This window comes from Ischnura elegans, chromosome 9 (genome assembly GCF_921293095.1).
Source record: "Ischnura elegans chromosome 9, ioIscEleg1.1, whole genome shotgun sequence".
In the NCBI taxonomy this organism is placed as follows: domain Eukaryota; kingdom Metazoa; phylum Arthropoda; class Insecta; order Odonata; family Coenagrionidae; genus Ischnura; species Ischnura elegans.
The window spans coordinates 7211078-7238492 of NC_060254.1; the positions used below are offsets into that span (position 1 = coordinate 7211078).

The window sequence follows — 27415 nt, forward strand, 5'->3', positions numbered from 1 at the left end:
CCAACCAAAGATTGTGCTAATAAATAATCTCCATTGCCTAGAACATCACTGGCTGGGATTATTTTGACTGAATATTCATTCAGGAGGAAGAATAACTTCCTCTCGAACGGTTCCAATTGATAATTGGCCACGCACGCTCGTTTAAAATGTATCGCTATCATCTTGAAATTTTCAGAGAATACAGGGTAGCCACATCATTTTCAGCATTTCTCTTCATCTCAGCCGCAAAACACCTGCGCTTAAGAAAATACTGAGGCAAAATGTTGAAATGCCTCTAATAAGGGTTGCGGTACTCAAAGACCACTTGAGGATTGGGACAGTTATTGGGAAAGTTATTGATGGCATACTCGATGTATAGACCACATTGAAGTGAAAAAACGCCCCCTCAATGTCAATTGTAAATGATTCAAATATGTGAAATCTTGCTAACTTGGATGTGGGGTGTAAAAATGGCCTTTATATCAAACTTCCGAAGAATGTTGCCGATCTTTTCTGTTGTCCCTTTATGGAAAGGGAGGAAGGTTTTCCTTTGACTGCTGATGTCTGTATCTTTGGATGTATTTCTGTTATTCTCGTATGCAATATTTTTGATATTGCGGGATGTAGGTCTATTGCCGTTGCCGTTAAATCGTAGGATCACCTCAACTTAATTGTTTTTGAAGGTAGATTCTTCTTGTCACTCAGTGGGGTCGATCGGTCGTTACTGAGGTGTCATGGCCTCGCTGAGATGGGCGAGGTGATTATCAGAATTAGCACGTTGATACCGATTTGTAGACGTCAGTTTTATAAGCAAGGTGTGTCCTAGGACGAGGAATGACTTTTTTATGCCTTTTCTACTTCCTCAATCAATTTAAGATGGCTAATAAGGTTACTGAAATATTCGAAATATTCTTCTACAAGTAGCTTCTGTCGTCAAAACGATAAAATTGTCATCTATGTGTGTTAGATAAATTTTGGTTTATCCCCTGCATTTTTAAGTTCCAATGTTTTCAGGTGTTCCACGTAACTGTTCGCCTTAGCTGGAGGGATGGGATATCCCATCGCCGCCCTTGAGATTTATTCGTAAAAGTTTTTTCACCAGCGGAAGAAGGTGCTGAGTGGGGAAATTTATTTTAGAGAAGCGATATTCTTGTCAAAATTTTCTGATATTAGTTAGGCCGCCTCCTCTACAGGTATATTCTTAAAAAGTGATGTGACGTCGAAATTGAAATTTCCCGGAGAGCTTCGAGGTTAAAACTCCAATGTTTTCCGCACACCCTTAAGTAAATACGTAACTTTATACGCCAGTGTTAATATTATCGTTTGCCTCTCGGTTACCATCTGCACTCGCGTTCACTTGTGTCGGCGGTGAAGGATTTTCAATGTTAACAAGTCAAATAGCGGCTACTAACTAAGTTTAAGTTCATTTTTAACACAAGTAGTGCCTAGATTACGAATGCCTCAACTTATTTCTATCCTGAAAATAAATAATATGAAGTATTTTAATTTGTAAACTGGCAAAAACTACCGGTAAAATAATTTTACATGAGGGAATATCATTTTTGCATTATTTTTCAGATGAGCAATCGCATTGCCTTGGATTGCTAAAAAGATAATTATAAACTTTCACTGAAAGAAATTGCGAGTTATTTATGGGCATTCAGTAAAATAGGCTTTTGGACCACAATGCATCGTAGGAAGTGTTGTCCTTTTCTTTCTGCGTAATACTCGTACAATTAATTTCAAAAAACGGACCCCATACCCGGCGCAGCCGTCTCCATTATTCTTCGAAGTCGACCTTCGCGTATTGCTTACGCGTTCCTTGTGCACTGAGGATCGATTCGACTTGATCAGTTAGTACAAATGGTGCTACTTGACTACTTTAAACGTCGTCAAGAGCCCCAAGCGCGATTTCCTCGTGGAAGCAATCCTCCGACCTTGAGCAGAGGGAAAAGAATCGAAGCAGGCGCGGTCAGTTCACACGACCGACAGACCGCAATTATCCCTTGGGGCGGTAATCCGCTTCCAATTCTAGTAGATCACTAAGTAACACCTCTTTAGTTTTCCAGTATATTGTTCCTTCAATATGTGGGGCTCATGAATTTGGTGTTTGGGATGAGGGTGTTCCTTTGAAAAGTCGCCGCTAATTATTTTACCACCGTAGCGCACGTTCATCGGTTAATATCCTCCAAAAGATCGCTTCCTTGGAAAACGCTAGTGAACGAGTTAGCTGGCGATTTACAAGGCGGTTTTCTCAAAAATGCGAACGTTCTGTTGGCTTAGAAAATGTCTTGCTTCGTCAGTTTTACTCAAACGGTCAGTCTAACTTAGCTGGTGAGTGTTGAAACATCGACGTCTTTTAGCCACAGTGACTACTGACAGAGGAGTTCTCCTCGGTGAACCCGACGATGAGGTTGTCAAAGTTACTCTAATACAGAGAGGTTGTACACGACGGAGGGAATATATTAATAGGTCACAGGGATGATTAAACCGCTAGTTGTAGAAATATTTATTCTCGATAAGGCAACGTTAGAAAATGTAGCTATTTTTTGTGGTTTGTAATTTTTATCTCCGACAGCGGAGAAAATGGGAAGGAGGGAAGTGACTCGAAAAGAACTGCACGATGCTATTTGCCAAGGAATGGTGCAGACGATAGAGTCGAAAAAACTATTGGCATTCAAATTTCTATACAAAAAAATTAGCATTGAAGGAGATGCAGAGATAAAGGATTTTTGGGAAATTTGGGACTTCCAATTGACGTAGATCGTTTCCGCGGGTATTGCTCTTTCACTGCTGCCCTTTATGTGAAGCACTATGAATGGTATTTTATGCCCCTAACTGTGCATAAGATTCTGATACACGGAGCGTCTATTGTAAACGCAGCAGTGCTACCCATTGGAAAATTGTCGGAGGAGGCCCTTGAATTGAAGCACAAGGATATCTACATCTACATCTACACAAAACCCCGCAAGCCACCTAAAAGGCGTGTGGCAGGGGGTGTTAGGACACCTGCCGATTACAGCTTAAAAAAATTAAGTTCTCTAACGAAGTTGGGACTATCGTTTATTAAAGTTCTTAATGGTTAGGGGGAAAAACGAATTCCCATATCTATCTGTTCGGCAAAACATCTCTCTTAATTTATCGCTTCTATCGGACCTGGAAATATAGTGTGGCTCTAATATTATGTTCCCTTGTCGCTCTTAAAGATATCCATTCTCAATTGTTCAAGCAATCTAAGCCAAGCGCGCAGCCTCAGAGTCTCCAACGGCTCCCAGCGTAATCCGCTTAACATCTGGGTAACACTGTCTGTATGCCCGTAGCAGTTTTTGACGAAACGCGCAGCCTTTCTTTGTATTTTATTCAGCTCGCGGACTAAGTCTTTCTGCACTGCATCCCATACGCTCGCTGCATATTCAAGGTGCGGTCGGACGAGTGAGAAATAGCACCTTTCTTTTACTTCTCATCCGAAAATCTTCCCACAATACGCTTGACGAATCCTAATTTCTTCAGGGCTATGCCGCAAATATTCTTTATATGTGTTTCCCACGTGAGGTTCGAGGTTATCGTAACTCCCAGGTACTTCACTTCGTCTGTTGCCTTTATGTTAATACCATCCACAGCATAAACATGGTTAGAGTTGTACGAATTCCGAAAAAAATGTACCGTCATGCATTTGCTCAGATTAAGTTCGAGTCCCAACTCTTCGCTCCACAAATGAACGTTGTTTAAGTCCGATGATAGAGTTTCATAGTCTATTGCTAGTTAATGTATATAATGAACAACAGGGGGCCAATTACGCTTCCTTGTCGAACACCTGAAGTCACTTTAACTATATCAGAGCTAATTCCGTCAAGGACTACTTTTTGTTTACGATCACTCAGAAAGTCCGATGATAGTATTTCATAGTCGGAATGATCACGAATTTCGCGATTGATGACAGAGTCGTCAGAAAATAAACGTATCTTACCGCTAATGCGGGAGCAGAGATCATTTATGTATAAAATGAATAACAGGAGGCCGATTACGCTTCCTTGTGGAACACCTGATGCAACTTTTACAACATCAGAGCTAATTCCGTCAAGAACTACATTTTGTTTACGATCACTGAAAAATTCGCGTATCCAGTTTAGAACTTTTTTGTTTAATCCGCATGACTGTAATTTGAATAAAAGTTTGTTGCGAGTTTCAGTGTCGGAAGCTTTCTTAAAATCTAGAAATAGTGCTTCAACTTGTCTATTCGATTCACCAGATTTTATAACGTCGTGAAAAAAGAGCGCGAGCTGTGTTTCGCATGATCTACCTTTTCGGAATCCGTTCTGACAGTCATGGAGGAAGTTACGTCTGTCCAAGAAAGTTATGATATTGCTAACGACGATATGCTCAAGTATCTTGCCTATAACCGATGTTAATGGAATCGGACGGTAGTTGCCGGGGTCATGTCTGTTTCCCTTTTTGAATATGGGTGTAACGTTTGCAAATTCCCCCTCTAGTGGTAACTTCCCTTCGGAGAATGACTTCTAGAATATGATCTCTAAGTAAGGTGCAATATGTGAAGCTAACTCCTTGAAAACACGCGCGGGTATTCCCTCCGGACCCCGAGATTTACTATTCTTAATCGATTGTAGTTGTTTAGTTATCCCATAACGTTGTATAGATATTTCTTCCATCGATTCCTCAGTATATGGGATGTCGAAATTAATTTGAGAATCGTCAGTAGTGTATACACTTTCGAAGTGGGAATTTAAAGTGTTACCTTTGTCAATATTTTCGGTGACAAGTTTACCATCTTTACCTAATAACGAATCTACGGTTGAATGTTTTCCCTGAAATTCTCTCGCGTGCGACAAAAAGGATTTCGGATTTTCTTCGAGTAATTCACCGAGTACTTTTTTCTTAAACTATTGCATTGCAGTTCGCAATGATTTCTTGGTTATTGAGCGTTGTGCAACGTAACTTTCTTTAGCTTCAAATTCCTTCAATTTATTACGCGTCGTAAATGACTTTCTGATACAAGTTGTAGTATAGTTTTCTCTGTTTCCTAAGTTCCCTTCTGACATCCTTGTTGTACCAGCGTGGTTCCTTATTATTACATTTCAGTTTTTGCTGAATATGTTGGTAGATTGTTTGGCGCAGAATTTCTAAAAAGTGATTCCATGTTACATCTGTGCTTAGGTCTTTTGATATAGCTACGAATTTTTTGTAGGATTGATTAAGCATCTTGCCAAATTTAGTGAAGTTGCATTTATCAAATAAGTAAATATTGCGTTTTGGTTTTACGTCTGACGCTACATCAATTTTTAACGTTGGAAAGATTACTCTGTGATCGCTTATTCCGTCAATAATATCGACTTGTTTTTATATATTAGGAGGTTCAGGTAGCAGCACTGCAGAAAGTTTTCAATAATGGTGTCGCTCGAAGATATTTTTCGGAGACTTCTTCTATCGTCGGACCCAATAGAATCCTCGTTAATTCGAGTCGATTCGAATGACGGAAATGTGAAGGCACCTAAAGGAGCTTGGAACCTCCTTCTGATTGACGAGAACGCAGAGTCGGTTTGAGACGAGATTGATTCAGATGACGAAGACCTATAACTGTATTTACTCAGGCATGCATTATTTCCATTTCATTAGTCATTCATTTCAGATACAGAAATGTGGTTTTAACTTCTAATGAAAATAATCGAAAAATACTTGCATTAATTTCCGTGGAATACATTGATAAAATCCATAGCATTAATATTATATAGATACCGCGCATCGATACATATTCTGCGGTGTATCGATACATCACGGCAAAGTTGTTTAGGGTTATGTATCGAAGTTTCTAAGTCATTGATAGTACTTGTATGAATATTATAAGCGTTTAACATGCTGCGCTTTTAATATTAAAATTAGGGACTTGTTACTGTTTCCGCTATTTTGTTTTAAGAGAATCCCCTGATTGTTGTAGAGCAAAAATAACATTTAATTCGGATCAAGGAGGTAAAAATAAATAGAAATCGAAAAAATCGTGGATCTACGTTGAATAATAATGGAGACATTGGTTATGCCAAGCTTTTTTCGATTTCCGCCCACTGCGCGGCGGTATATGCAATTGACTCCTTCATTGCGAGAGCGAAAATTCTAATTACGAATTACTGAGAGCGCCGAAAAATGAAGCCCTCTGCTAATGGATAGTATATACCGCTCATGCAGAGAGTTAGGATAAAATTACGGCATTCAACGTTATAAAAAGCCATAACAATTATTTTGATCCATATATTGCATGTCGTTTCAACAGCGCATCCTTATTCAAGTACGCGATTAATCAAGTATTTTAACACTGATTAAGGATTCGAGTTACGGTTAAGTTGAATAAATAATCGACTTTTTGAAAATAAATTTTAAAAATTTAAATCGAAAATCGATTCAGAATACTAATTTACAAAATTAAAAAGCATTCATGGATCATCCAACTTCTACAAATGCTTAGGGTGGCATGTGAGCCCGTTAATGGGAAAATATAATCTTCGATGTCGCGTCGTAGTTCCTCATTCTCAGGTTCATTGAAAATCCTTAAAATATTATAGAAAAAGAAAAATAATACCAATTTAACTGACTTGAATGGATGGGGTAGGGTTGCTGTAGTGATTCCTTGAATAGGGTAGAAAAAATACTTCCTCCGCTGCGATTTGAGACTAGGTCACTCTTCGATAAAGTTCCAGACCATTCGCTTTAACCAACTACGCCACGGTTATTGTTGGGAATGAGTGTTTATCTAGGTCTTTACACGCGATTATCCTTTAAAAATGGGCCTACCGGAAAGAAACTTTTGACAGTTCATCTATATTTACTGTATATAGTCAGATAAACATCTTTGTTCAAATCGCGAACGTAACTCGCCTTGTAAACAGGCAAGCCCCCATTTACTTTTCAAGAGTGCTGCCGTAATAATGCTGGAGAAGACCATTTCTCTCCGTTGCGTTGGTAACTTTCCTATCACTACCTCAAAAGCCCTAATAAGAACTCCGTCACGCCCAGCCAGAATATTAGAATTCGATCGCATTCCGAATGGAACTTGATCTCATTTGGATTAACTTGTTATCACTGACATGAGTCCTAAGTAATCATGTGACTACTCATTGTTCGCTTTATCTAAATAATCGATAGGATACTCAAGTAAAAATGATAGATTTCTTTGGGTACACCCACAATAAGAGTACTCACGTGATGAGTTGAGTACTTAGTTCTCATACGAGTATTCATTATTCGTTTGGGTAATCGAGTAATGGCTTGTGTACCCACTTAATCATTCGAGTACCACAGTGAATTAGGATACGATGGGCATTAAAGTCAGCGCACCCAGTATATGAGTACTCCCGTAGTTATTAGAGTTCTCGATAATCATCCCGGAACTTAGTATACTGAAGTAATGATTTGATTACCGAAAGAATCGATCGAGTTCTCGGATTCCAATGAGTCATTACTTGCGTCCAATCCCTACTTGAGGGATTATTCTTCAGTTTTCCCTCCACTACGAGTCTTAAACAAAGAGCGATGTCTCAATTTCTATTTCTTCCTGTCGTCCATTAGAATGTAAATCCTCATCATCATGGCTCAAAAATCCCCAAATTGGTTTTACGCAGATCTCCATTCCGTTCCATCCGCTAACCTTTTCGTTCCTACGTCTTTCTTCTCTTATACACCCCTGATTTCTTGTACTTTCTAACTATGTTAACTAACTCCGTCCTTTGCCTTTCCTTAATTCCAATTATCTGTCCATAGTTGTCTTCGTAAGAATATAATGCCTCCCGACGCGGCCTGCTGAGTTGCCCTGCCTTATTATCGTTTTTAGAAGACCTTTTCACTGGCTTATCTTAGCACTTAATCGTTACTTATTGGGTGAATACATTATATATTCATCAATTTTAAGTGGCATCGTATTTCGAATGTCTCCACTTTTTCCTACATTATAAATGAAATATAGAACGAGATGTAGGAATGTTGGTGGTTGCTTTTGGGAAATGCTGCGTAGGTTACATCATATGCCCGACGTTTCACTGCTACTGGGAGCGTTTTCAAGAGAATCGGAAAAATTAAGTTCTATCTAGTATTAAGGATGGCGAGTTTTTCGGCGGACGGATCTCCTATCAAATTGAGGTTCTCAGTGATGGACGCTGCCAATCGCTGAGGGTTTTTATTTTTCATATTATTTATTTTATAAAATAAAATATGTTACTTTGTTCTATTACACATTTTATTTTAAATAGCACGGCCCGGGATTCTGCATATTACGCTATCATCATGTGCAGAAACCCGGGTCGTACTATTTAAAATAAAGTGTGGAACAGAACAAAGTAATTTATTTTATGGTGATGCAGCTCCACAAAGTAACGCCCGAGACCGTGTCTTATATTATTCATTTTAATTTATAATTTTTCTTATTATTTGTTTCCCCATTCTCTTGTAAACCCTCCTTGTAGGAGGAATGATCCGTCGAGCAATTAATGTTACCTACGCTGCGTTTCCCGAAAACCACCACAAACATTGATAAACGAAGCTGAGATGCGTAGAAATATTAATATGGGTGAAACAGGGTGCAGAAATAATTGCGTCTCGAAATTTTAACCCTTGGTTGCTGATTCCAATGGATGCTTATGTTGCCAATGACGTTCACGTCGTAAACGCACCGTTTTTAACTACAAAAGCTTAAGAGCCAAACGCTTCGATTAACCGCGAGTTTGCTGTGTTGCCAGATGTTGTCGATAACTCATGACTTCGAATGTTTTAGCCTGCCGGAGATCACGATATGTCCAAGGCATCCGGCAACAGGACAAACTCGCAGACAATTGGAACGCTTGGCTCAAAGTTTCTGTGGTTTAAAAAATGGCGCGTTTTCGACATAAACATCATTAGTTAAATTTGGTTCCTACTGGCAACAGCTATCCAGGACAAAGTTTCGTGGCACGATTTTTCTCCATCCTGTGGAGTGAGAAAATGCACCGGAGAATTCGCATTCGGAAAACTTAGTTTTATTCCGTTTGCCAACTTTCATACGAAAGAGATTATCTTCATGTCAGTAAGTGGCCAGTCTCTTCGCGTTTATCTTTTAATTTCTTCACGAACAGTTTTTTAGCGATGACCTATCTGCGTGACATCATCAACACGGAGGAACAAAATATTATGATTGGACCTCAAAACTGTCCTTAAGTGTTAGCCTTACTCAATTCACTATTTATTTTTCACCTCTAATGTCTTATTTCTGGCACAATTTAATTAAGATTTTTGTTTAGAACTGTTTTCACGCCCTACTAATTAATTATTTCGCTTTGGAAAGATAAATACGTGGCAACAGATAAATTATTTATGGTATGATCATAATTTCCGAACCTTGGAAATGATCTTATATTTCCCCGAGAAATATTTTGCTACTCTTTTGACAGAATTTGAACAATTTATGATTCAGAGCCATGCGTCGTTCAAGGCTTCGAAAATTGAATGATAACGAGCCTACATATGGAAAATATATGTCATGGGAAGTTACTTAATTTTTCTGACATTTTGTCATTGTTTGATGCCTAAAAGAAATCGACTTATATAATTATAGTTACGAGAACACGTAAAAACTGGCTAAAATATTACATGGTAGATATAGGTTTTTAATGGAAATAACTACATGGCATGTGTCTTTAATTGAATAATTTATTGCAATATGTACTGGCTTTTTAAGCAACTGAAAAACTTACAATATAATTTTTATTTTATGTATTCCAGGGTGAAGGAAGGCAGCCGTTTTTCCGGAGTATAAGGTTGAGCTATTATATGAAGAATTATGGATGCTCACACAATGAAGGAGACACAAGATGTATCTAGTATTGAGGAAGGCGTATTTGCGGCGGGCGGATCTCCTATCAAATCCAGGTTATCAGTGATGAGCGGGACGCTGTTCATTGCTGAGGGTTTTTATTTTTCATATTATTGAGTGATTTAGTAAATAATATGTGTTTTCCCTTCACGGAGTTCATCCAAACAAAAGATCATGATCATGGTATATACCAAGGTATGAAGGTAAAATGAGGTCTCTCTTTGAATAGCGTGTTTCAAGAGGGGCCACCTGGTCGCATGAGTTGAATTCAGCTCATGGTAAAATAGGGCCCTGAGAGTCAAAAACATATTGACTCTTGAACTACATTGGTATTTTTATGAGATATCTCGTGAACGAAAAATGCACTAAAGTGCACATGGTGAAAGATAAAATTTGCAAAAGGGGCCAAAAATCCTTAAGGTACCGAAATGTGCACAAAATATGCTTAAATGAGGAAAATGAAGCATATTTTGGGAACAAATAACACATATAAATTTGAAAAAAGGTATTAATACCTATTGGGAAAAGTGGTATGACATTGGTATGGTATTGGGGAAGACTATGGTATTGCTCATTCGGTGTCGTATTTTTTGGTAACTTGCATTTATGTACTGTATCTACTTATAAGGTCATGAGCACTAACCCCTCTATTCCAGAACTGCGGAGAAGAGCTCGAAGAAAGAAGAAATACAAGCGATATGCGTGCGAACCTTTTGCGTTCGTTTTATGCGATGCATTGCGTGATTTAGCGATATTGCCTTTTGATCGTATGAACGGCAAAAGGCTGCGTCTGATGCGTGTGACATCCACACTAAGGAGATGAAGTTAGAAGACTCCAGGACAGCAGAACCCCACTAGGAGGAGATCGAGTGACTTAGATTAGATTTGGGCCCTTTGTACTTGATGTTAATTGTGACAAACCGAGGTTTTTCATGCGCTGTAAACCATTGCAGTATACGGGGAAGATACTGTGTCACCGGGATGGAAAAGTGGTGATTTCCTCCTGGTGCCATGATGACTTCCCGTGTATTGAAGTGGAGCGTATGCGATTCCTCGGGGGAAGGGTGATTTATTTTCCTTGTCTGAATTCTCTCTCCAGGCTCAAGTCATCGGAACTTCACGTGAAGAGGACCCCAGCTTCAAAACTAGGTTAGCTTTTTGGCCATTATGGCTATGAATCAAAGCGTCGAGTAAGGCTAGGTCTTTTAGCTTGCGTTAATTTTAGTTTTTTTTGTCGGACCGAGGTTTTGCTTGCGCTGTAAACCACTGCAGTATACGGGGATGAAACTGTGTCACTTGGATGGAAAAGTGGTGATTTCCTCCTGGTGTTATGGTGACTTCCCGTGTATTGTAGTGGAGCGTATGCGATTCCTCGGGGGAAGGGTGATTTATTTTCCTTGTATGTACTCTCTCTCCAGGCTCAAGTCATCGGAACTTCACGTGAAGAGGACCCCAGCTTCAAAACTAGGTTAGCTTTTGGGCCATTATGGCTATGAATCATAGCGTCCAGTAAGGCTAGGTCTTTTAGCTTGCGTTAATTTTAGTTTTTTTTGTGTCGAACCGAGGTTTTGCTTGCGCTGTAAACCACTGCAGTATACGGGGATAAAACTGTGTCACTGGGATGGAAAAGTGGTGATTTCCTCCTGGTGTTATGGTGACTTCCCGTGTATTGTAGTGGAGCGTATGCGATTCCTCGGGGGAAGGGTGATTTATTTTCCTTGTATGTACTCTCTCTCCAGGCTCAAGTCATCGGAACTTCACGTGAAGAGGACCCCAGCTTCAAAACTAGGTTAGCTTTTGGGCCATTAAGGCTATGAATCATAGCGTCGAGTAAGGCTAGGTCTTTTAGCTTGCGTTAATTTTAATTTTTTTTGTGTCGACCCGAGGTTTTGCTTGCGCTGAAAACCACTACAGTATACGGGGATGAAAATGTGTCACTGGGATGGAAAAGTGGTGATTTCCTCCTGGTGCCATGGTGACTTCCAGTTAATTTGAGTGGAGCGTATGCGATTCCTTGGGGGAAGGGTGATTTATTTTCCTTGTATGTACTCTCTCTCCAGGCTCAAGTCATCGGAACTTCACGTGAAGAGGACCCCAGCTTCAAAACTAGGTTAGCTTTTGGGCCATTATGGCTATGAATCATAGCGTCGAGTAAGGCTAGGTCCTTTAGCTTGCGTTAATTTTAGTTTTTTTTTGTCGAACCGAGGTTTTGCTTGTGCTGTAAACCATTGCGCTATACGGGGATGAGACTGTGCCACTGGGAGAGAAAAGTGGTCATTTCCTCCTGGTGTTATGGTGACTTCCCGTGTATTGCAGTGGAGCGTATGCGATTCCTTGGGGGAAGGGTGATTTATTTTCCTTGAATGTACTAACCCGCTCTCTCCCCATCCTGAAGACGTCTCATTGGTCGAAGAAATGAAGACGTCGTAAGATATACGGAATCAGAGCACAGAAGAAGGAACGAGCCATCCCCGAAATCTGCCTATTGAATTCGGTATGAAGGAAATTTTTTAATAAATGCAACTAGCGCATCTTCTTTTTGTGTTGATTTTAATATTGTTATAGCTATCGAGATGATGCAATTATATTATTAGAAGAGAAATAATTTCTCCAATATACTACTCTGGTTCTTTATTTTCTAAACAGATTAAATTTGATATGTCTCATCTCCTTAACTCAATTCAAACCTTGATTGACAATCTTAATCGACCTCAGTTTTATGCTGTTATAAAGTCATACTCTGGATGAGTTTACATCAACCAATTTTAGTTTCCAATTTGTCAATGAGTTATTCGACTTTAAATTCATTTTTTTGCCACATCCTACAGAGTTGTTTTAATCGTATTGCATGTTATGCCATTTATACTTTTTAAATTATTTTTTTGACTCATTTGCGTCAATACCAGGTGATTCTACTAGCTATAAATGAACTTACATGTATTCCTTTATTCTACAAATCTCTTTATTTTGAATCATTCGTTAATAAATTTTATGATTTCCTTAAATTTCTCCCAAAGCGTTTCGGAATTCAAATTGTGTGAATACATTCTGTGTAGTTTCTTCAATTGTATATTTTTAATTTGAATTTCGTCATGACAGAAAGTATTTTTCGTCATTTGATACATATAGTGCTCTTCTTATTAATTGATCAATTTCAATGTGAATAATATTTGTTTCTGAATTCTAGTTCAATATTTACTCAGAAAATCCTAATTTGATAATAATATAGTTATTCTTCCGCTTCTTTGCCAACGGTAGCGGTGCCTTCCATTTTATCATTTTATTTGGAAAACCTGTTGTTGTTTGAATGGATGATTATCATTGCACTGCAATTGAGTTTATGAATATCTGCGAGAGAAATTCAAATATGTACCATTTTTATCTCCTCAGCTGCAATTCATCTAGAAGGATGTTGTCAGCAAGCATGTGGACCAATCACGCGAATCCGGATTCTGACTGTGCGCTGACCTCACCAAACGGTAAGAAAATCATATCATTTACTCTTTTCTGTAGATTTGTTCACTATTTAAAAAGTTTCTTATAATCATAAAAAAATAAAAGAATTATATATTTACTTTCGTTAAACTCAGTTGCGTTATGTTGCTAGATTTGTTTTTTTCCTGTTGTTTCACAATTGTGCTGCTACCGTTAGAACGAGAAGTAAAGCGTTCCTGGCAATAGTAGCTTATCTCTTGTTTTTTCTCTTTTTTTGAGTGAATGACAACTCGACAAAATAAATGAAATAATAATATTAAAAAACCCAATTGCTCATTCAATGCTTCTTTAGTATCCTTTATGATTACAGTTAATGTGACTATATTTTCATTCGGACAGGGTCGATATCCGAAAAGCAATTTTCAATAATGATCGTAATATTACAATCAGCTGCTCCAGCAATCTCAGAATCATTTCCTATTATTAATGACTGTGAGAAAAAGAAAAGAAAAGTAGGAATTTTCATTGAACCGTAAAATGTCTGTTCCTTTTTTTCCATTAGTTTTATTTTAGGATTGATTGATCAAGTACCTAATACTGGTCATAATGTCGATAGCATGATTTACCTTTTTATTGAGAGTATCACTTCGAATCATTTCTAATTATTTCACAAAGCCCGGATCGCACGCGTTTTTACAGCCATGCTTACTTTGCTATGGATAGAAAATTATAGTAAATTGCTGTCCAGTCACGAGAGTACTTTTTCTGATTTGCAATAGTTAAACGAATAGAAATGAATAAGCTAGGCATATATTCGACTTCTATTTTATCTATACATAGGACGTGAAATCCTTCGATCAAAAATCACACTGCTTTTCCAATGGTTTCATCGCAATTATGATCACAATCAATTTGAATGTTCCACGCAATTTCGCTCTCCTATCCTGTAGTCTTATCATGGTGATGATTTTCATCCCCCTTACTTCCTTCACTTCAGGACACCATCCCTTCTATTTTATCCAGTCTACTCTACCAACTTCTTTTTCGAAATCCTCAGACCTTGCATACACGTCTCCGTTATTTTCTAGCTTCCTCTCCACTAGTAATCGCGTTACCATTATTCCATTACGAGGTTTCTTACAGAGACTCTCTCCTTGAGACATTTCTTCTATGAAATGAAGCTGATATTCGCCCAAATATTCGTTTGCCCTCACTTCTATTCATCTGTGTAATATTCTCATTACAACTTTCACCTTATCTTACATTAGGCTAATAGTCCCACAGTGTCCGCATTCTGGAGCCTTCTTCTGTTTTGGTAGCAGACTTGGATAAGTTTTCATTAAATCCTCTGGCCAACATCCCTCCTCATAGATCCTATGTCCTAGTTCTCATCGAAACTCGGTCTCTCCGGCCTTTTCCTGCTGTCATTCAGGTTATCTTCACGTTCCTTCATCTACTCTACAACTCGTATCACTCGGTTAGCATCCTTCCACCCTTAGCCTTAATTTAGGCTTGACCTTTTTCGCCGCCCCTTGGTGAATTAGCCTTGTCGTATGTAGAGATTACTGATCAGGCAGTGGATATTTTTGCGCTTGTAACTAAGTCAAAAAGAAACGCATCAACTCAAGTAACCATCACCGGGAGACGATAGTCTTTTATTTCTACCAACACACATAGTATATAGGTGACAAGAGAGCCAAAGTTCAAGCAACACATTATTAACTCGATCACGTGAATAAATACTTACTTTTGGGGGAGGGGGGGGGCGGTCCCCAGACCCCTCTCGCAAAAGACCTGCGGCCTGTTATGGCCACTATAGAAGGTCTTACACTTCCAATATTTCACTAACACCAGAAATATTTCCACTTTCAAGTTAAACGAGCTCATGGTACTTAAGTTACGATATGAAAATAAATTTTTAAAGAAGAGCAATGAATTTCTGAGGGACTTAAAAAAAACATAGTCGGACATTGTCGCTAAATAATTCAATTCAAACTCAAAAAGTTCAGTGGATATTCCACTGTAACACTCAATTTATACTTAATATCATAACATACAGAATTTACGAAATCAAATGAAGTACACTTAACTAAATTTTAATTTATAAAGAATTACATAAAGGGAGTAAACATTGCAAAAGGTGTAGTTAGAAACACAAGTTTCTGATCGGGCTCATCGTAATTTGGATTCAAATGGAGCATTGAATATTTCTGTTACTTTGACCAAACAAGTTTGATAAATGTAGTTTGATGAATACTATTAACATGGCACCCATCAATTTTCATAAAACAACAAAGATCTAACGCATAATTAACCCGACGTAGCGTGAGAATATGAAAGATTTTCCTCCCAGAAAAACGTTGCTCTGATTGAAAATCATAAAATTCGGAGCTAAATCTAGGGGATCTCAAAATAAATACAAAAAGCGGAGAAGAAATGTGCCTGCATAGGGTATTGAACACGGGCACCCCACGCGTAATAACTGACTGCATCAAATCATCGAATCCTCTCATCTAGTGCTATAAGGGCTATCTAGATGAACGGATTCTATTCGGTGGGCGATTGTTGAGCGTTTGTGCAGTGGAGGTGCAGATCGAAACTCTATCGACCAGACTAATCGGTTGCCATTATAAAAAACACGTTTATTAATTAGTTTTCTCATAACTCAACCAAAATCTTAAAATATGAATGAGATGTGGCTGCAGTTTCCCATCGTAAGCTTAAGAGAGGATGATGCGCGCTACAGATTTACGCAAGAGCTGAATTTCAATATCTAGTGCAAATGCGCAAAGTGGAGATCCTTAGCATGAATTGGGGCTTGTATTACGAATTTTATCGAAGCATTATTTCTCATAACCGCGATTGATACCAGCTCAGGAATACCTCTCTTTTAAGTTTTGTATGAGTCGTTGTGCACAAACATCTCCTTGCAGCTATAATATCCAATATTATGCGCAGTTAAATCATGTGATGAGTATCAGATGACAACTTTTGATGAACATGACATTATAAATATCATGATTTCGAAGATGTTAAATAACTAAGTTATTCAATGAAACGCGATTTTCGTAAGAAAATAAGATTATTGAATATGAAATACCTATAATTTCACTTATCCTCCGTATTCCATTATTCACAGCCTTTTGATGCACCACCTCACGGTTAACAGTGCACATTAAATTGGATAATAACAGAAAAAATAACGTAAACAAAAATAAAACGTTGTGGCCATCACAAACAGTGAAAATAAAATAATTTTAACTACCTATCTTTTAAGCCTTCTGACAAGCCATATGGCTTAGAAGGACCCAGTTGGTATATGCAAATAAAGGCATTTTAAATAGGAAAAAAAGGAATTTTTGTTTAGATGTCTTTCTACTGCAATCGTGTATAGGTAACAAGTCAGGAAGTACAGTCAACAGCACGAATCATCTTTTTAAAATGACATTATGTGCACTTGTTAACTGTTGAATTAATAACAACAACGCCCTCGATTTGCATAACACCGAAAGTTTATATACAGAATGTAAATTTTCAAAAATAATGTTTTTTACTACCTTATCTTAATCCTCTTTTCGTTTGAGTACGATTTCATATAAAGACATTTTTATTCACATGGAAAGGAGCCATGAAGAAATTGACTTTTCAAAAATTACATTGTAAATTTCCTACCTTAGATTTGTCATCTTTTTGTCTTAATTCGTTCTTTATCAAATATCATCCTCTCGTCTTAATCTTCTTTTCCAACTTCGCCCCTTTTTTTGCATAAAAATATGCTGCTGTGATTATTTTTTTAAATCTTCCTTCCAACGATCGCCGCACCGTTATTGTATTTTGGTGGCCATTTTTTGAACTAATCCCACTCTCAATTTTAAATGAATAAACATTGGGAAATTTAGTGTTTTCACAATTTTTTCCTGGGGGTTTCAGACAATTTTAGAGGGTGCCGTTGCAAGACTTTTTGTCGTATCTCGTCTCGTTCACCCTAAAACTTGGTATGAGTAAGTGGTCGGAAGAGGGCTTTAGAGTATATAGATCAACCCTCTCATATATTCGGGATTTGTGTTTAGTATTTGAGGACATAAACATTGTACATGCCCTCAATATTTCCAGATGTTTGACATTAACTAGTCCTTCGGTCATTGTATCGAATACCATATGACTAGTAGGAGAATATTTCACCATCACATTATCGTACACGTAATTTTTTTGCAAAATGATACTTGATGTCTAGGTGCATCTCTCTTTTATATCTGGAGAGTTGACATATTTCATGGCAGGCCGATTGTCTTTTTATAACACAAGCTTTCCACATAACGCATTTGCTCGGTGCTCATCATGACAATTTTTTGGTTCACGTTGTATGCAAGTTGAAGAATATTACACGGAAAAAAAGATTTCATTAAAACTATCAAACTGGTGTGATAGGGAGTATTTTCGATAAATATACTTGCACTTCGATGTAAATTAATAAGCTATTCATATATTTCATCATTTTGATATTTCATAATTTGGTAAACAGTACCAAAGAGATTGGTAAAAATAACTGAATTAATTCAATACGATTCAGAGTTTGGCAACTCTTATCGAATTTATGGTTAATTTTACGAAGGTGCTAGCTTGTTTGGTAAAAATTATCAAACTATACATTGTTATGCAAATTAGGTTTCCCATGCTCATCAACTCGGAGTCAATCTCAGTGAAATTATTCACGTATTCCTCCACATCATCGAAGTTCACTAACTTAATATCGAACAACCAATGAGAGACCTATATGCCGGTTGACATTTTTTATCATAAGTGGCCTCCTGGTGCATTCACATACCATAGGCCATCTGCTCTCCCGTCACCTCCAGAGTTGTCAGATTCAATAAGCATATAAATCTTTGCTCTCGCGTTCTGAGCTAGCTTCTTTTTTGGGGGGGATCACGAGAATCCTAATACTACCTACCACTCTCTTACCCATCTTCTCATTGAATACTAACCACCTCGTAGAATTTATTCCTCACCGAAATATGTATAAACAAATATTCTACTCTTCAGTATTCTCCACAATCTCTCCGCCACACTTCACGTCGTTGGCGTGACTGAGTATATATTTTGGAGGGATGGGGTCCCAAGGTGGTGACCCTCAGGCCCCCCAAAAAGTTTGGAAAAATGACGTTTTACCTGAGGATACATTTTACATCAATGTGGAACTTAAAATTTTCCTTTTACACGTTATTTTTCGCGGGAAATCATCACAAGAGGAAAAAATAGTACACTATGAAATTCTCTAAGGCTTTGGGGGGGGGGGGATCTATCCCCCCATCCACCCATAATCATACCACTGCTTAGCAATCCTAAGATATCTATCTTACCTTTCTCCATTTCCTTTTTAATATTTCCTAGCTTGCCTGCTCTTATCATAGTCTTACATTCATCGTTGTCTTCTTCTCCATCTTCGTGGTCTTCTTTTCTCTGCTTTTGGATGCTGCTAATTCAGTCTCTCTTAGGGTTTCGCATGTTGATGACCTCGAGGACCCGTGTTAAAGGTTGTAAAATATAAACACCAAGGTTGATGTACACAATGAAAAATTATTGACTTTACCGGGAAATCCGGGTTCGAATTCCGACTAAGTCAAATATTTTTTCATGGCGATCTTCAACCTTGGTGTATGTAAATTTGCACCTGCACGCGTGACTGCGTACTAAATATCTTGATCAGGCAGTGCTGCTGTAAAATAATTATCTCTCCCAAGTTTTACGAACTATGATTAATTTTTTGAGGGATGTTCAGGTAAAATATCTTTCGTAGATAAAACCATAATCATTTAATATCATAAACGATGAGTATTCGTGGCAACTTAAATTAATTTGAAGCGAAATGGGGCGATAATCAAACCTTTGCCACACCGCAACATAAAATCCATTTTAGGCACATTTAGGGTTGTTTTCAAACAGGTATTGTAAGTCTTTAAGACTCAGGACTCCACGGAAATCTATTCTCGGGGTCATTACAATCCCGTATGCAGTCCTTGTCTCTCTCCTTCGCTTAAGTGATGAAGTGCTCAAATGGCTGGACTATAAAAAATGAGATATATTTTTAAGGCAACCATGTTTTCCATACCTTCTTTGAGCCGGGAAGATGTTTCACTCCATATGGTTTAGCAAAGAAATGAATTTCGGTGCTCAAAATGTGATTTCGTTGAATTGACGTTTGCCCCATCTGGGTGCTTAAAGGTGGATGTGGTTTTATCAGCATGTTTACATTCCTCATTTAATATATATAAAAAATGGACTTATCATTGAATTTTTTAATGTTATCATCAGTATGTTATTAGTGTCACATTATCTCACGGTGTATCAGTGAGAGTTCAGTTTCTTCGTCAGTATACTCCAAAATACGTTTTATAGATTTGTACGCTTATAAGTGCAAATTATGTATTTCTTCAAGCCCTTTAAATGGTAAACATTTACACTCGCGCTCGTCAAATTTGTTTTCTACTTCATTTTATAAACCCATACGTTATGGCATCGATGTAAATGTAATCTCAGATACCTTCCCATCGAACACCTCCAGTTATAATGCTCTGTCTCATGGTAGCGTGCTCATGTTATATCGAGAGTTATTTATTTTTACGTCATAATCCTTCGCAACCCATTCGTTAAAATTGGATCGATGAAAATGCGTTTTCTCCCTGTTTTTTTTAAAGTTTTTTTTCATTTTGGGAAATCTACTATAGTTATACTTTACTAGAGATACTTTTACTTGCCTTGCCATGAACCTAATATACAGCAACTTTGACCCATCAAATGTCTTTATTACTGATCGGCGTAATCATTTAAATCAAAAGCCTGTATAATTGTTAGTTCGTAAGTTGCTTTTTTCATGAATTAAAACTTTTTATGCCTGACAAAGAGACGTTTCTATCATATTGTTGAGTACATTCGATGTTGTTTTTACAATAGGGAGACTACGGCAGCTTGCAATCATGGACCTTGAAACAGCAGCATAGGAATAACATAGAAGTAGACTGCCGCTACAGTGAAGCTATACAGGAACTCGGAAAACTGAAGAATGAAACAAAAACATTGCAAATTTGAGAAGCTGAAGCCTCAAGAGTTGAAGACACAAGAGGAACATTCACTGCTTAGCATCAAGACGTGAAGAATGGCAATCTGAGGAACTTGTTTTTATTTTGTGCTTGATATATTGTGCCTATTTCAATTGTATATGCCATTCTGTATTTTTTTGATGATTGTGACTTTGTGTGAAAGGGAATATGTGGTTATGTGTGAATGTGATTTCGTATGAGCTTGAGAATGTTACATTGTGTGAATGTGAGAATGTTACTTGGTGTGATTGTGAGAACGTGGTATGGTTTGAATGTGAGAATGCTATTTAGTGTGAATGTGAGAATGTTACTTGGTGTGATTGAGAGTAAGTGATGTGGTTTGAATGTGAGAATGTTATTTAGTGTGAATGAGGGAATGTTATATTGTGTGAATGTGAGATTGTTATTTGGTGTGATTGAGAGAGCGTATTTTAGTTTAAGTTGGATAAATTTATTTCGCGTGAATGAGGATGATTTATTTCGCGTGAATGAGAATGTGTTATTTGGTGTGAATGTAAGATGTAATTTGGTGTGCTTGGAAGAGTGTATTTAAGTTTAAGTTGCTGAATGCGGTTATGTGTGAATGCTATTTTATGCTATGGTATGCTACTTTGTGTGAATGAGGGTATATCATTAAGTGCGAATATTACAGCGTAATGTGGCGTGAATGGTGGTATTAATTTAGTATGAAGGTGTGTTATTTCGTTTGAATGAGAATGCTATCTAGTGCGAATGAGTAAGGTATTACGTGTGAATGACAGAATGTTGAGTGTTAGTGTGGGTATGTTATTATGCGAGAGAATTAGAACGTAATTTTGTATGAATGAGGGTATTCATTTAGTATGAATTAGATCGTGTATGTTGTCTAGTGTGATTGAGAGTATGTTGCTTAGTGTGAATTTTAGTGTATAATTTAGTGTGATTAAGTGGTTATGTTCCTTCGTATGAATGAGAGTGTGTTGTATGGTGTATTTAATTATGCTATGTTGTGTGAATGAAGGTATTTAAAGTGTGAATGATAGAGTATAATTTTGTGTGAATGATACAATAGAATTTAGTGTGAATGAGGCTATATGATTTAGTTTGAATGAGAGTATGTTATATTTCTTGAGTTTTAGTGTGTATTACAGTGTGAATGAGTGTCTCTGGTTATTTAATATAGTGTGAATATGAGTGTGCTATTTAGTGTGAATGACTATGGGGGTATGTAATTTAGTGTGAATGCACGTGATATCTAGTGTACATTTGAATGAGTGATTTTACGTAGTCGAGAAGAGTTTATTTGAGATTAATTGTCGAATGTGATTTATTTTGCATTTTAATGCTTGTCTTGGTATGTTTAGCATTGCATTTTGGGATTATGAATGAATGTAATATGGTTTAATATAGAAAACTTGGTATGAATGAGAGAATTTGAGTATGATATCAAGTATATTGTTATTTAGTATGAGTGAGAGAGTGTGATTTGGAATGTATTTATGAATGGTATAAATTGGTGTGTCTGATCATATCGTAGAATTTTGGTAGTGTTGTGTAGAAAGTAGTGTAGTGCATGTCCCCCTCAAATCCAACTGCGTCCTCAACGTGGAGAGGGGGTGTAACAGCGGACAGTCATGCTTAACTGAAGTTGCCAATGAGATTCATTCCAAAGTGCTACATTATGTTCTGTGGATTTATTGCTTATTTTCACAGCGTTAGCTAAGTATGCATTGGAAACGACTTGGACGTTTCCCAAATGTAAAACTGGCTAACCAATTACATGACTTTCCGCTGGCTAATGCAGTTGGTGTTTATGTGTCAGTATGGATGCTTATGTATCAGAATTAACAGTGTCTTTTTTAAAATATAGATTGTATCTATTTGTGTAATCATATAATTTTAGTAAATCTACGTGTGAAATCAGTCTGTAATAATGTTTTTGTCGATTAAATTTGCAATAAATTATTTTTTTAACTGTGCCTCTTGGTCAATGACGCGGTGTTTCAATTTCAAAAAAAATTTAAAATAAAATATTTATATTATGTATTTATCATAGAAATATCATATCGCCATTTTTCTATTTTTTATATCGAATTCACTATTCTATATTATTTTCGTATTCCAGAAACTTTGTGCATCCATTATTTTAATGTATTATAACTAGTTACTTTCGATGCATTTTACTTTTAATACTAGTTGTTATGCTACTGTTGAAAATAAAAACTTGAAAAGATAGTATAATTTTTTTTTGCTTGTACGAAAACCAATGGCATTTTTATCTTTCAAATTTTTTAATATGGAGTGATATATAGTTTGTGCTGTTAAAGTGCAAATATGGTTATGTAATTTCGTTTGTTGAATATCTGTTTTTGAGTGTAAATGACTTTGTGACTTGGAGTGATAGAAGTAAGCTGTTTAGAGTGACTACTACGTTTTAATTAAGTGTGAATGAGGGTATGAAATTTAGTGTGGTGAGAATGTGTAATTGAGTTTGAAATGAGATTTAGTTTAGTGTGAATGAGTATGTTATTTAGTTTTATGCAATTGTGTGTGGTGTAAGTGTTTTTTCTTATGTGTCAATGATCATATTATTTAGCGTAATGAGTGACTCAACGTAAATTTGTAAATGTAATTTTGTGTAAATGAGAGAGTTCCTGTTGTTGTTAAATGTAAATGTATAGCAAATCCTTCCCCATCCCCCTCGTATAATTGCACGTTTCTTTTAATACCTACATTTTAAAACATAGAAACACAAAAAAATGGGACACTAACAAATATTGTTCGGACCTTCCCAAGTCTTCTAGAACTAGAGTCTGAGAGAGTGAAGTGGTGCAGGCCACTCTTTTAGCAGTCTTCAACGATGTAGAGTAAATGTATGTGTGGTGCATTCTTCAATGCAATGGGCAGGGAAAAATTACAGGATAGGCGGTACACCTCATTGGAGGATATGTAGCAGAGAGGAGAGTATGAATTTTTGATCCCTGGTAAGTAGGAGGGGTGGGACATGAAGCAGCATTTGCATCTTCAGCGGTTGGAGGGATGGAGAAAGGGGGAGACGAGCGAGTGGATCTGAATATGTTCCGCAGGTAGGGTGCCCGTATGTGGTGGAAAGGAGGAGACTGGATGTAGTATGGTTTGTGTTGATGATTGGATAGAGGTCTGTGAGGTTATATTGTATTTTTTGGGTGCCAGGAAAGAATTTTGTGGTGAGGAAAAACTTCTGAGCTCATCCCGTGCCTCCCGCATAATTTCCTCAGTATAAAAATGAAAAATCTGGATGGAAAGCCTTGCCTCACACTTGGACCACTCCGATTCTCCTTTGACTTCCATAACTTTTGCAGCCTTGGCCTTTCACATATTGCGAATGGATCGCCTATCCCAATTCAACATACGCCCACTTACTAACGAATGCCAATGAACTTCTTTTAGTGAATAGGACTAAGCAAATCATTAAGTGTTGGGGAATAACTTATGCCATATTTTGAGTAATTGCTTTTGGAGTTGGTGCATCGTCGCTGTAGTAAAGCAGACTTCCAATTATATATTTTCCGGCGTACAGAATCTTGGAAGTCTACTCGGGTTTTTCACCGTGCACTTTTTGACATTGCTCACGTCGCGTGATACGTATTTCAGTGGAAATATTTTAACGTTTTAATCAACTGATGAAGTCTCAAGAAATTTTATTTTGATGTATTTAATTTTTATGTTTTATGGCATGAGAGCCCATGTAATTCCGTTCATTTTAGTGTTGCCCTGCTAATACTAAATAGCATCATACATCACTACAGGTCCATTACGGGCGGGCATGGGTGTGGAGTATCAGGCTGAGGTAGAACGTCTCTCTCGAAGCTGCCTTTCATTATCTCACAAATGTTTTGTAGGACAGATCGTGCGAGTATGTACTCGGGTATTTTTACACAAAAGGTTCGGGTTGGTTTGATGGAAAGAGTGTTGGCTTCCTACCCCGTGGGCTCTGCTTCAAATCCCGACAGCGGCAGTGAAGTTTCAGAGAATGCCCGATTCCTGCTTGAATGATGTGTGGACTACATTTCAAGCGCAACACTCCGTCCGTCGGATGGGACGTTAAACCGTGGTGCCATTGGCGGCTATAGGTAGGCTAATGCCGTCGCTAGGTAGGATGGTATCGCTACTTATCTGTCTACCTTCCCTTCCCTCATGGCGCCAATACCCTCTGATATCGGTGGTCTCCTCCAAATACCATTTCATACGAATATGAGTCGATTTTTATTGACACTTACATTTAACTTTTATTGGGCACGAGAGCCCATACAATTCTGTTCCTTTTAGCAATGCCCAGCTGCCGCCGTGTGGTATTAGGCGTCACCGCAGGCCCATCACGGGCGAGTATGGGTGTAAAGCATCTGACTGAAGTAGGACATCTCTCTGGAAGCTGCCCTTAATTATCTCACAAATAATTTGGAGGACAGCGCGTGATAGGATGTACTCGGGTATTTTGACAACAGAAGTCATTGAGAGGTATGGGATGGGAATGAAAGACATTAAATAAGTTTCCCAAAATTTTAACGTTAACCGACCTGGTTTCAGTACTATGTCATTATGGAGATACAGGTAGCATCTTTTAAAAATATATTTGTACCGTTTAACACAGGGAAGGGAGAAGGGTAGCAAGGTTAGGAGGCCATGCATAGGGAGGTTTGGGGACTCAAAATGGCATAAATGCAGTGCGTGGAAAGGGAACAGGAGTTGGTGACAGTTGTCATACAAACAGCTGTTGATGCACAAGGCATGGAGGCAAGGGCGGGTCCAGAATTTTTTTCTGGGGGGTCACAAGGGTCTGACAGGCAAACGATTTTCTCATATTTGAGACTAACTCAGTATACAATTATAGCTCGAAATATTCCCTTTATTTTAATACTTAAGTTATTAATATGAAATTGAATGATTGAGGATCTGTAATGCAGAAATTACGAATTATAACTGGATTATAGAATAAAAGTCTTGTCCATTTGTCAGTGTTGGGGGGGGGGCAAGCGCCCCCGTACCCCCTTTTAAATCCATTTATGCATGGAGGAATGTCTGGTACAAAACAGGTGATTTCACATTCATCAAGAGGCGATTAATTAACCTTGATAGTTGCACAAGTGCCAAAACTTTGACGGTCAACATAAAATTTGCGTGGAATCTGTCAACTGCTTTTCATTCTCATCCCATGGAGATTAGGCATTTCTTACATCGTTGGGAGGCACTATTTAATCTCTCTTTTGGTAACCTAAATGCATGATCAATCTCAGACAAATAGTTTGGTTGAAACACACTCCTTCATTGTAATAATGAGTCTACAGAATCATATTGCAACAAAAAAAGGAAACCAAGGCTCCTATTCTGGATGGAATAGCATTATGCTATTCTTTGATATTGCAACCGATGTTGCTATAATATAGCGTATTGCAACGCCTATGGTATTTGGTATTCAGAAGGGTTGCAATTCGTGGTTTTACTACACCGGAAGACGTAATTCTCAGAATAGCATAGGCCCGTAGCAATTCACTATTCTGAACGGCGAATTGCAACCGGTAGGCTTGCAATAATATTACGCGGTCTTCGAGGCCGAGCTATTCGGTATTGCAACCAGAAAACGTGCGCATTGCGATGTCGACTTGTTTTTCTGAGGTTAAAGTAACCTAATCAAGCATTGAAAAATGGAATAATTAAATCACATTAAATTGGATAATAACAGAAAAAATAACGTAAACAAAAATAAAACGTTGTGGCCATCACAAACAGTGAAAATAAAATAATTTTAACTACCTATCTTTTAAGCCTTCTGACAAGCCATATGGCTTAGAAGGACCCAGTTGGTATATGCAAATAAAGGCATTTTAAATAGGAAAAAAAGGAATTTTTGTTTAGATGTCTTTCTACTGCAATCGTGTATAGGTAACAAGTCAGGAAGTACAGTCAACAGCACGAATCATCTTTTTAAAATGACATTATGTGCACTTGTTAACTGTTGAATTAATAACAACAACGCCCTCGATTTGCATAACACCGAAAGTTTATATACAGAATGTAAATTTTCAAAAATAATGTTTTTTACTACCTTATCTTAATCCTCTTTTCGTTTGAGTACGATTTCATATAAAGACATTTTTATTCACATGGAAAGGAGCCATGAAGAAATTGACTTTTCAAAAATTACATTGTAAATTTCCTACCTTAGATTTGTCATCTTTTTGTCTTAATTCGTTCTTTATCAAATATCATCCTCTCGTCTTAATCTTCTTTTCCAACTTCGCCCCTTTTTTTGCATAAAAATATGCTGCTGTGATTATTTTTTTAAATCTTCCTTCCAACGATCGCCGCACCGTTATTGTATTTTGGTGGCCATTTTTTGAACTAATCCCACTCTCAATTTTAAATGAATAAACATTGGGAAATTTAGTGTTTTCACAATTTTTTCCTGGGGGTTTCAGACAATTTTAGAGGGTGCCGTTGCAAGACTTTTTGTCGTATCTCGTCTCGTTCACCCTAAAACTTGGTATGAGTAAGTGGTCGGAAGAGGGCTTTAGAGTATATAGATCAACCCTCTCATATATTCGGGATTTGTGTTTAGTATTTGAGGACATAAACATTGTACATGCCCTCAATATTTCCAGATGTTTGACATTAACTAGTCCTTCGGTCATTGTATCGAATACCATATGACTAGTAGGAGAATATTTCACCATCACATTATCGTACACGTAATTTTTTTGCAAAATGATACTTGATGTCTAGGTGCATCTCTCTTTTATATCTGGAGAGTTGACATATTTCATGGCAGGCCGATTGTCTTTTTATAACACAAGCTTTCCACATAACGCATTTGCTCGGTGCTCATCATGACAATTTTTTGGTTCACGTTGTATGCAAGTTGAAGAATATTACACGGAAAAAAAGATTTCATTAAAACTATCAAACTGGTGTGATAGGGAGTATTTTCGATAAATATACTTGCACTTCGATGTAAATTAATAAGCTATTCATATATTTCATCATTTTGATATTTCATAATTTGGTAAACAGTACCAAAGAGATTGGTAAAAATAACTGAATTAAT

At 37.5% G+C, this 27415-nt stretch overlaps 1 long non-coding RNA gene across 1 annotated transcript; it reads left to right on the forward strand.

Moving 5' to 3' along the window:
- Positions 1-12158: 12158 nt before the first annotated feature.
- Positions 12159-20296, forward strand: LOC124165059. Its single transcript, XR_006866115.1, has 3 exons — positions 12159-12317; positions 13214-13302; positions 20210-20296. It is a non-coding gene; the product is annotated as an uncharacterized LOC124165059 (long non-coding RNA).
- Positions 20297-27415: the final 7119 nt, after the last annotated feature.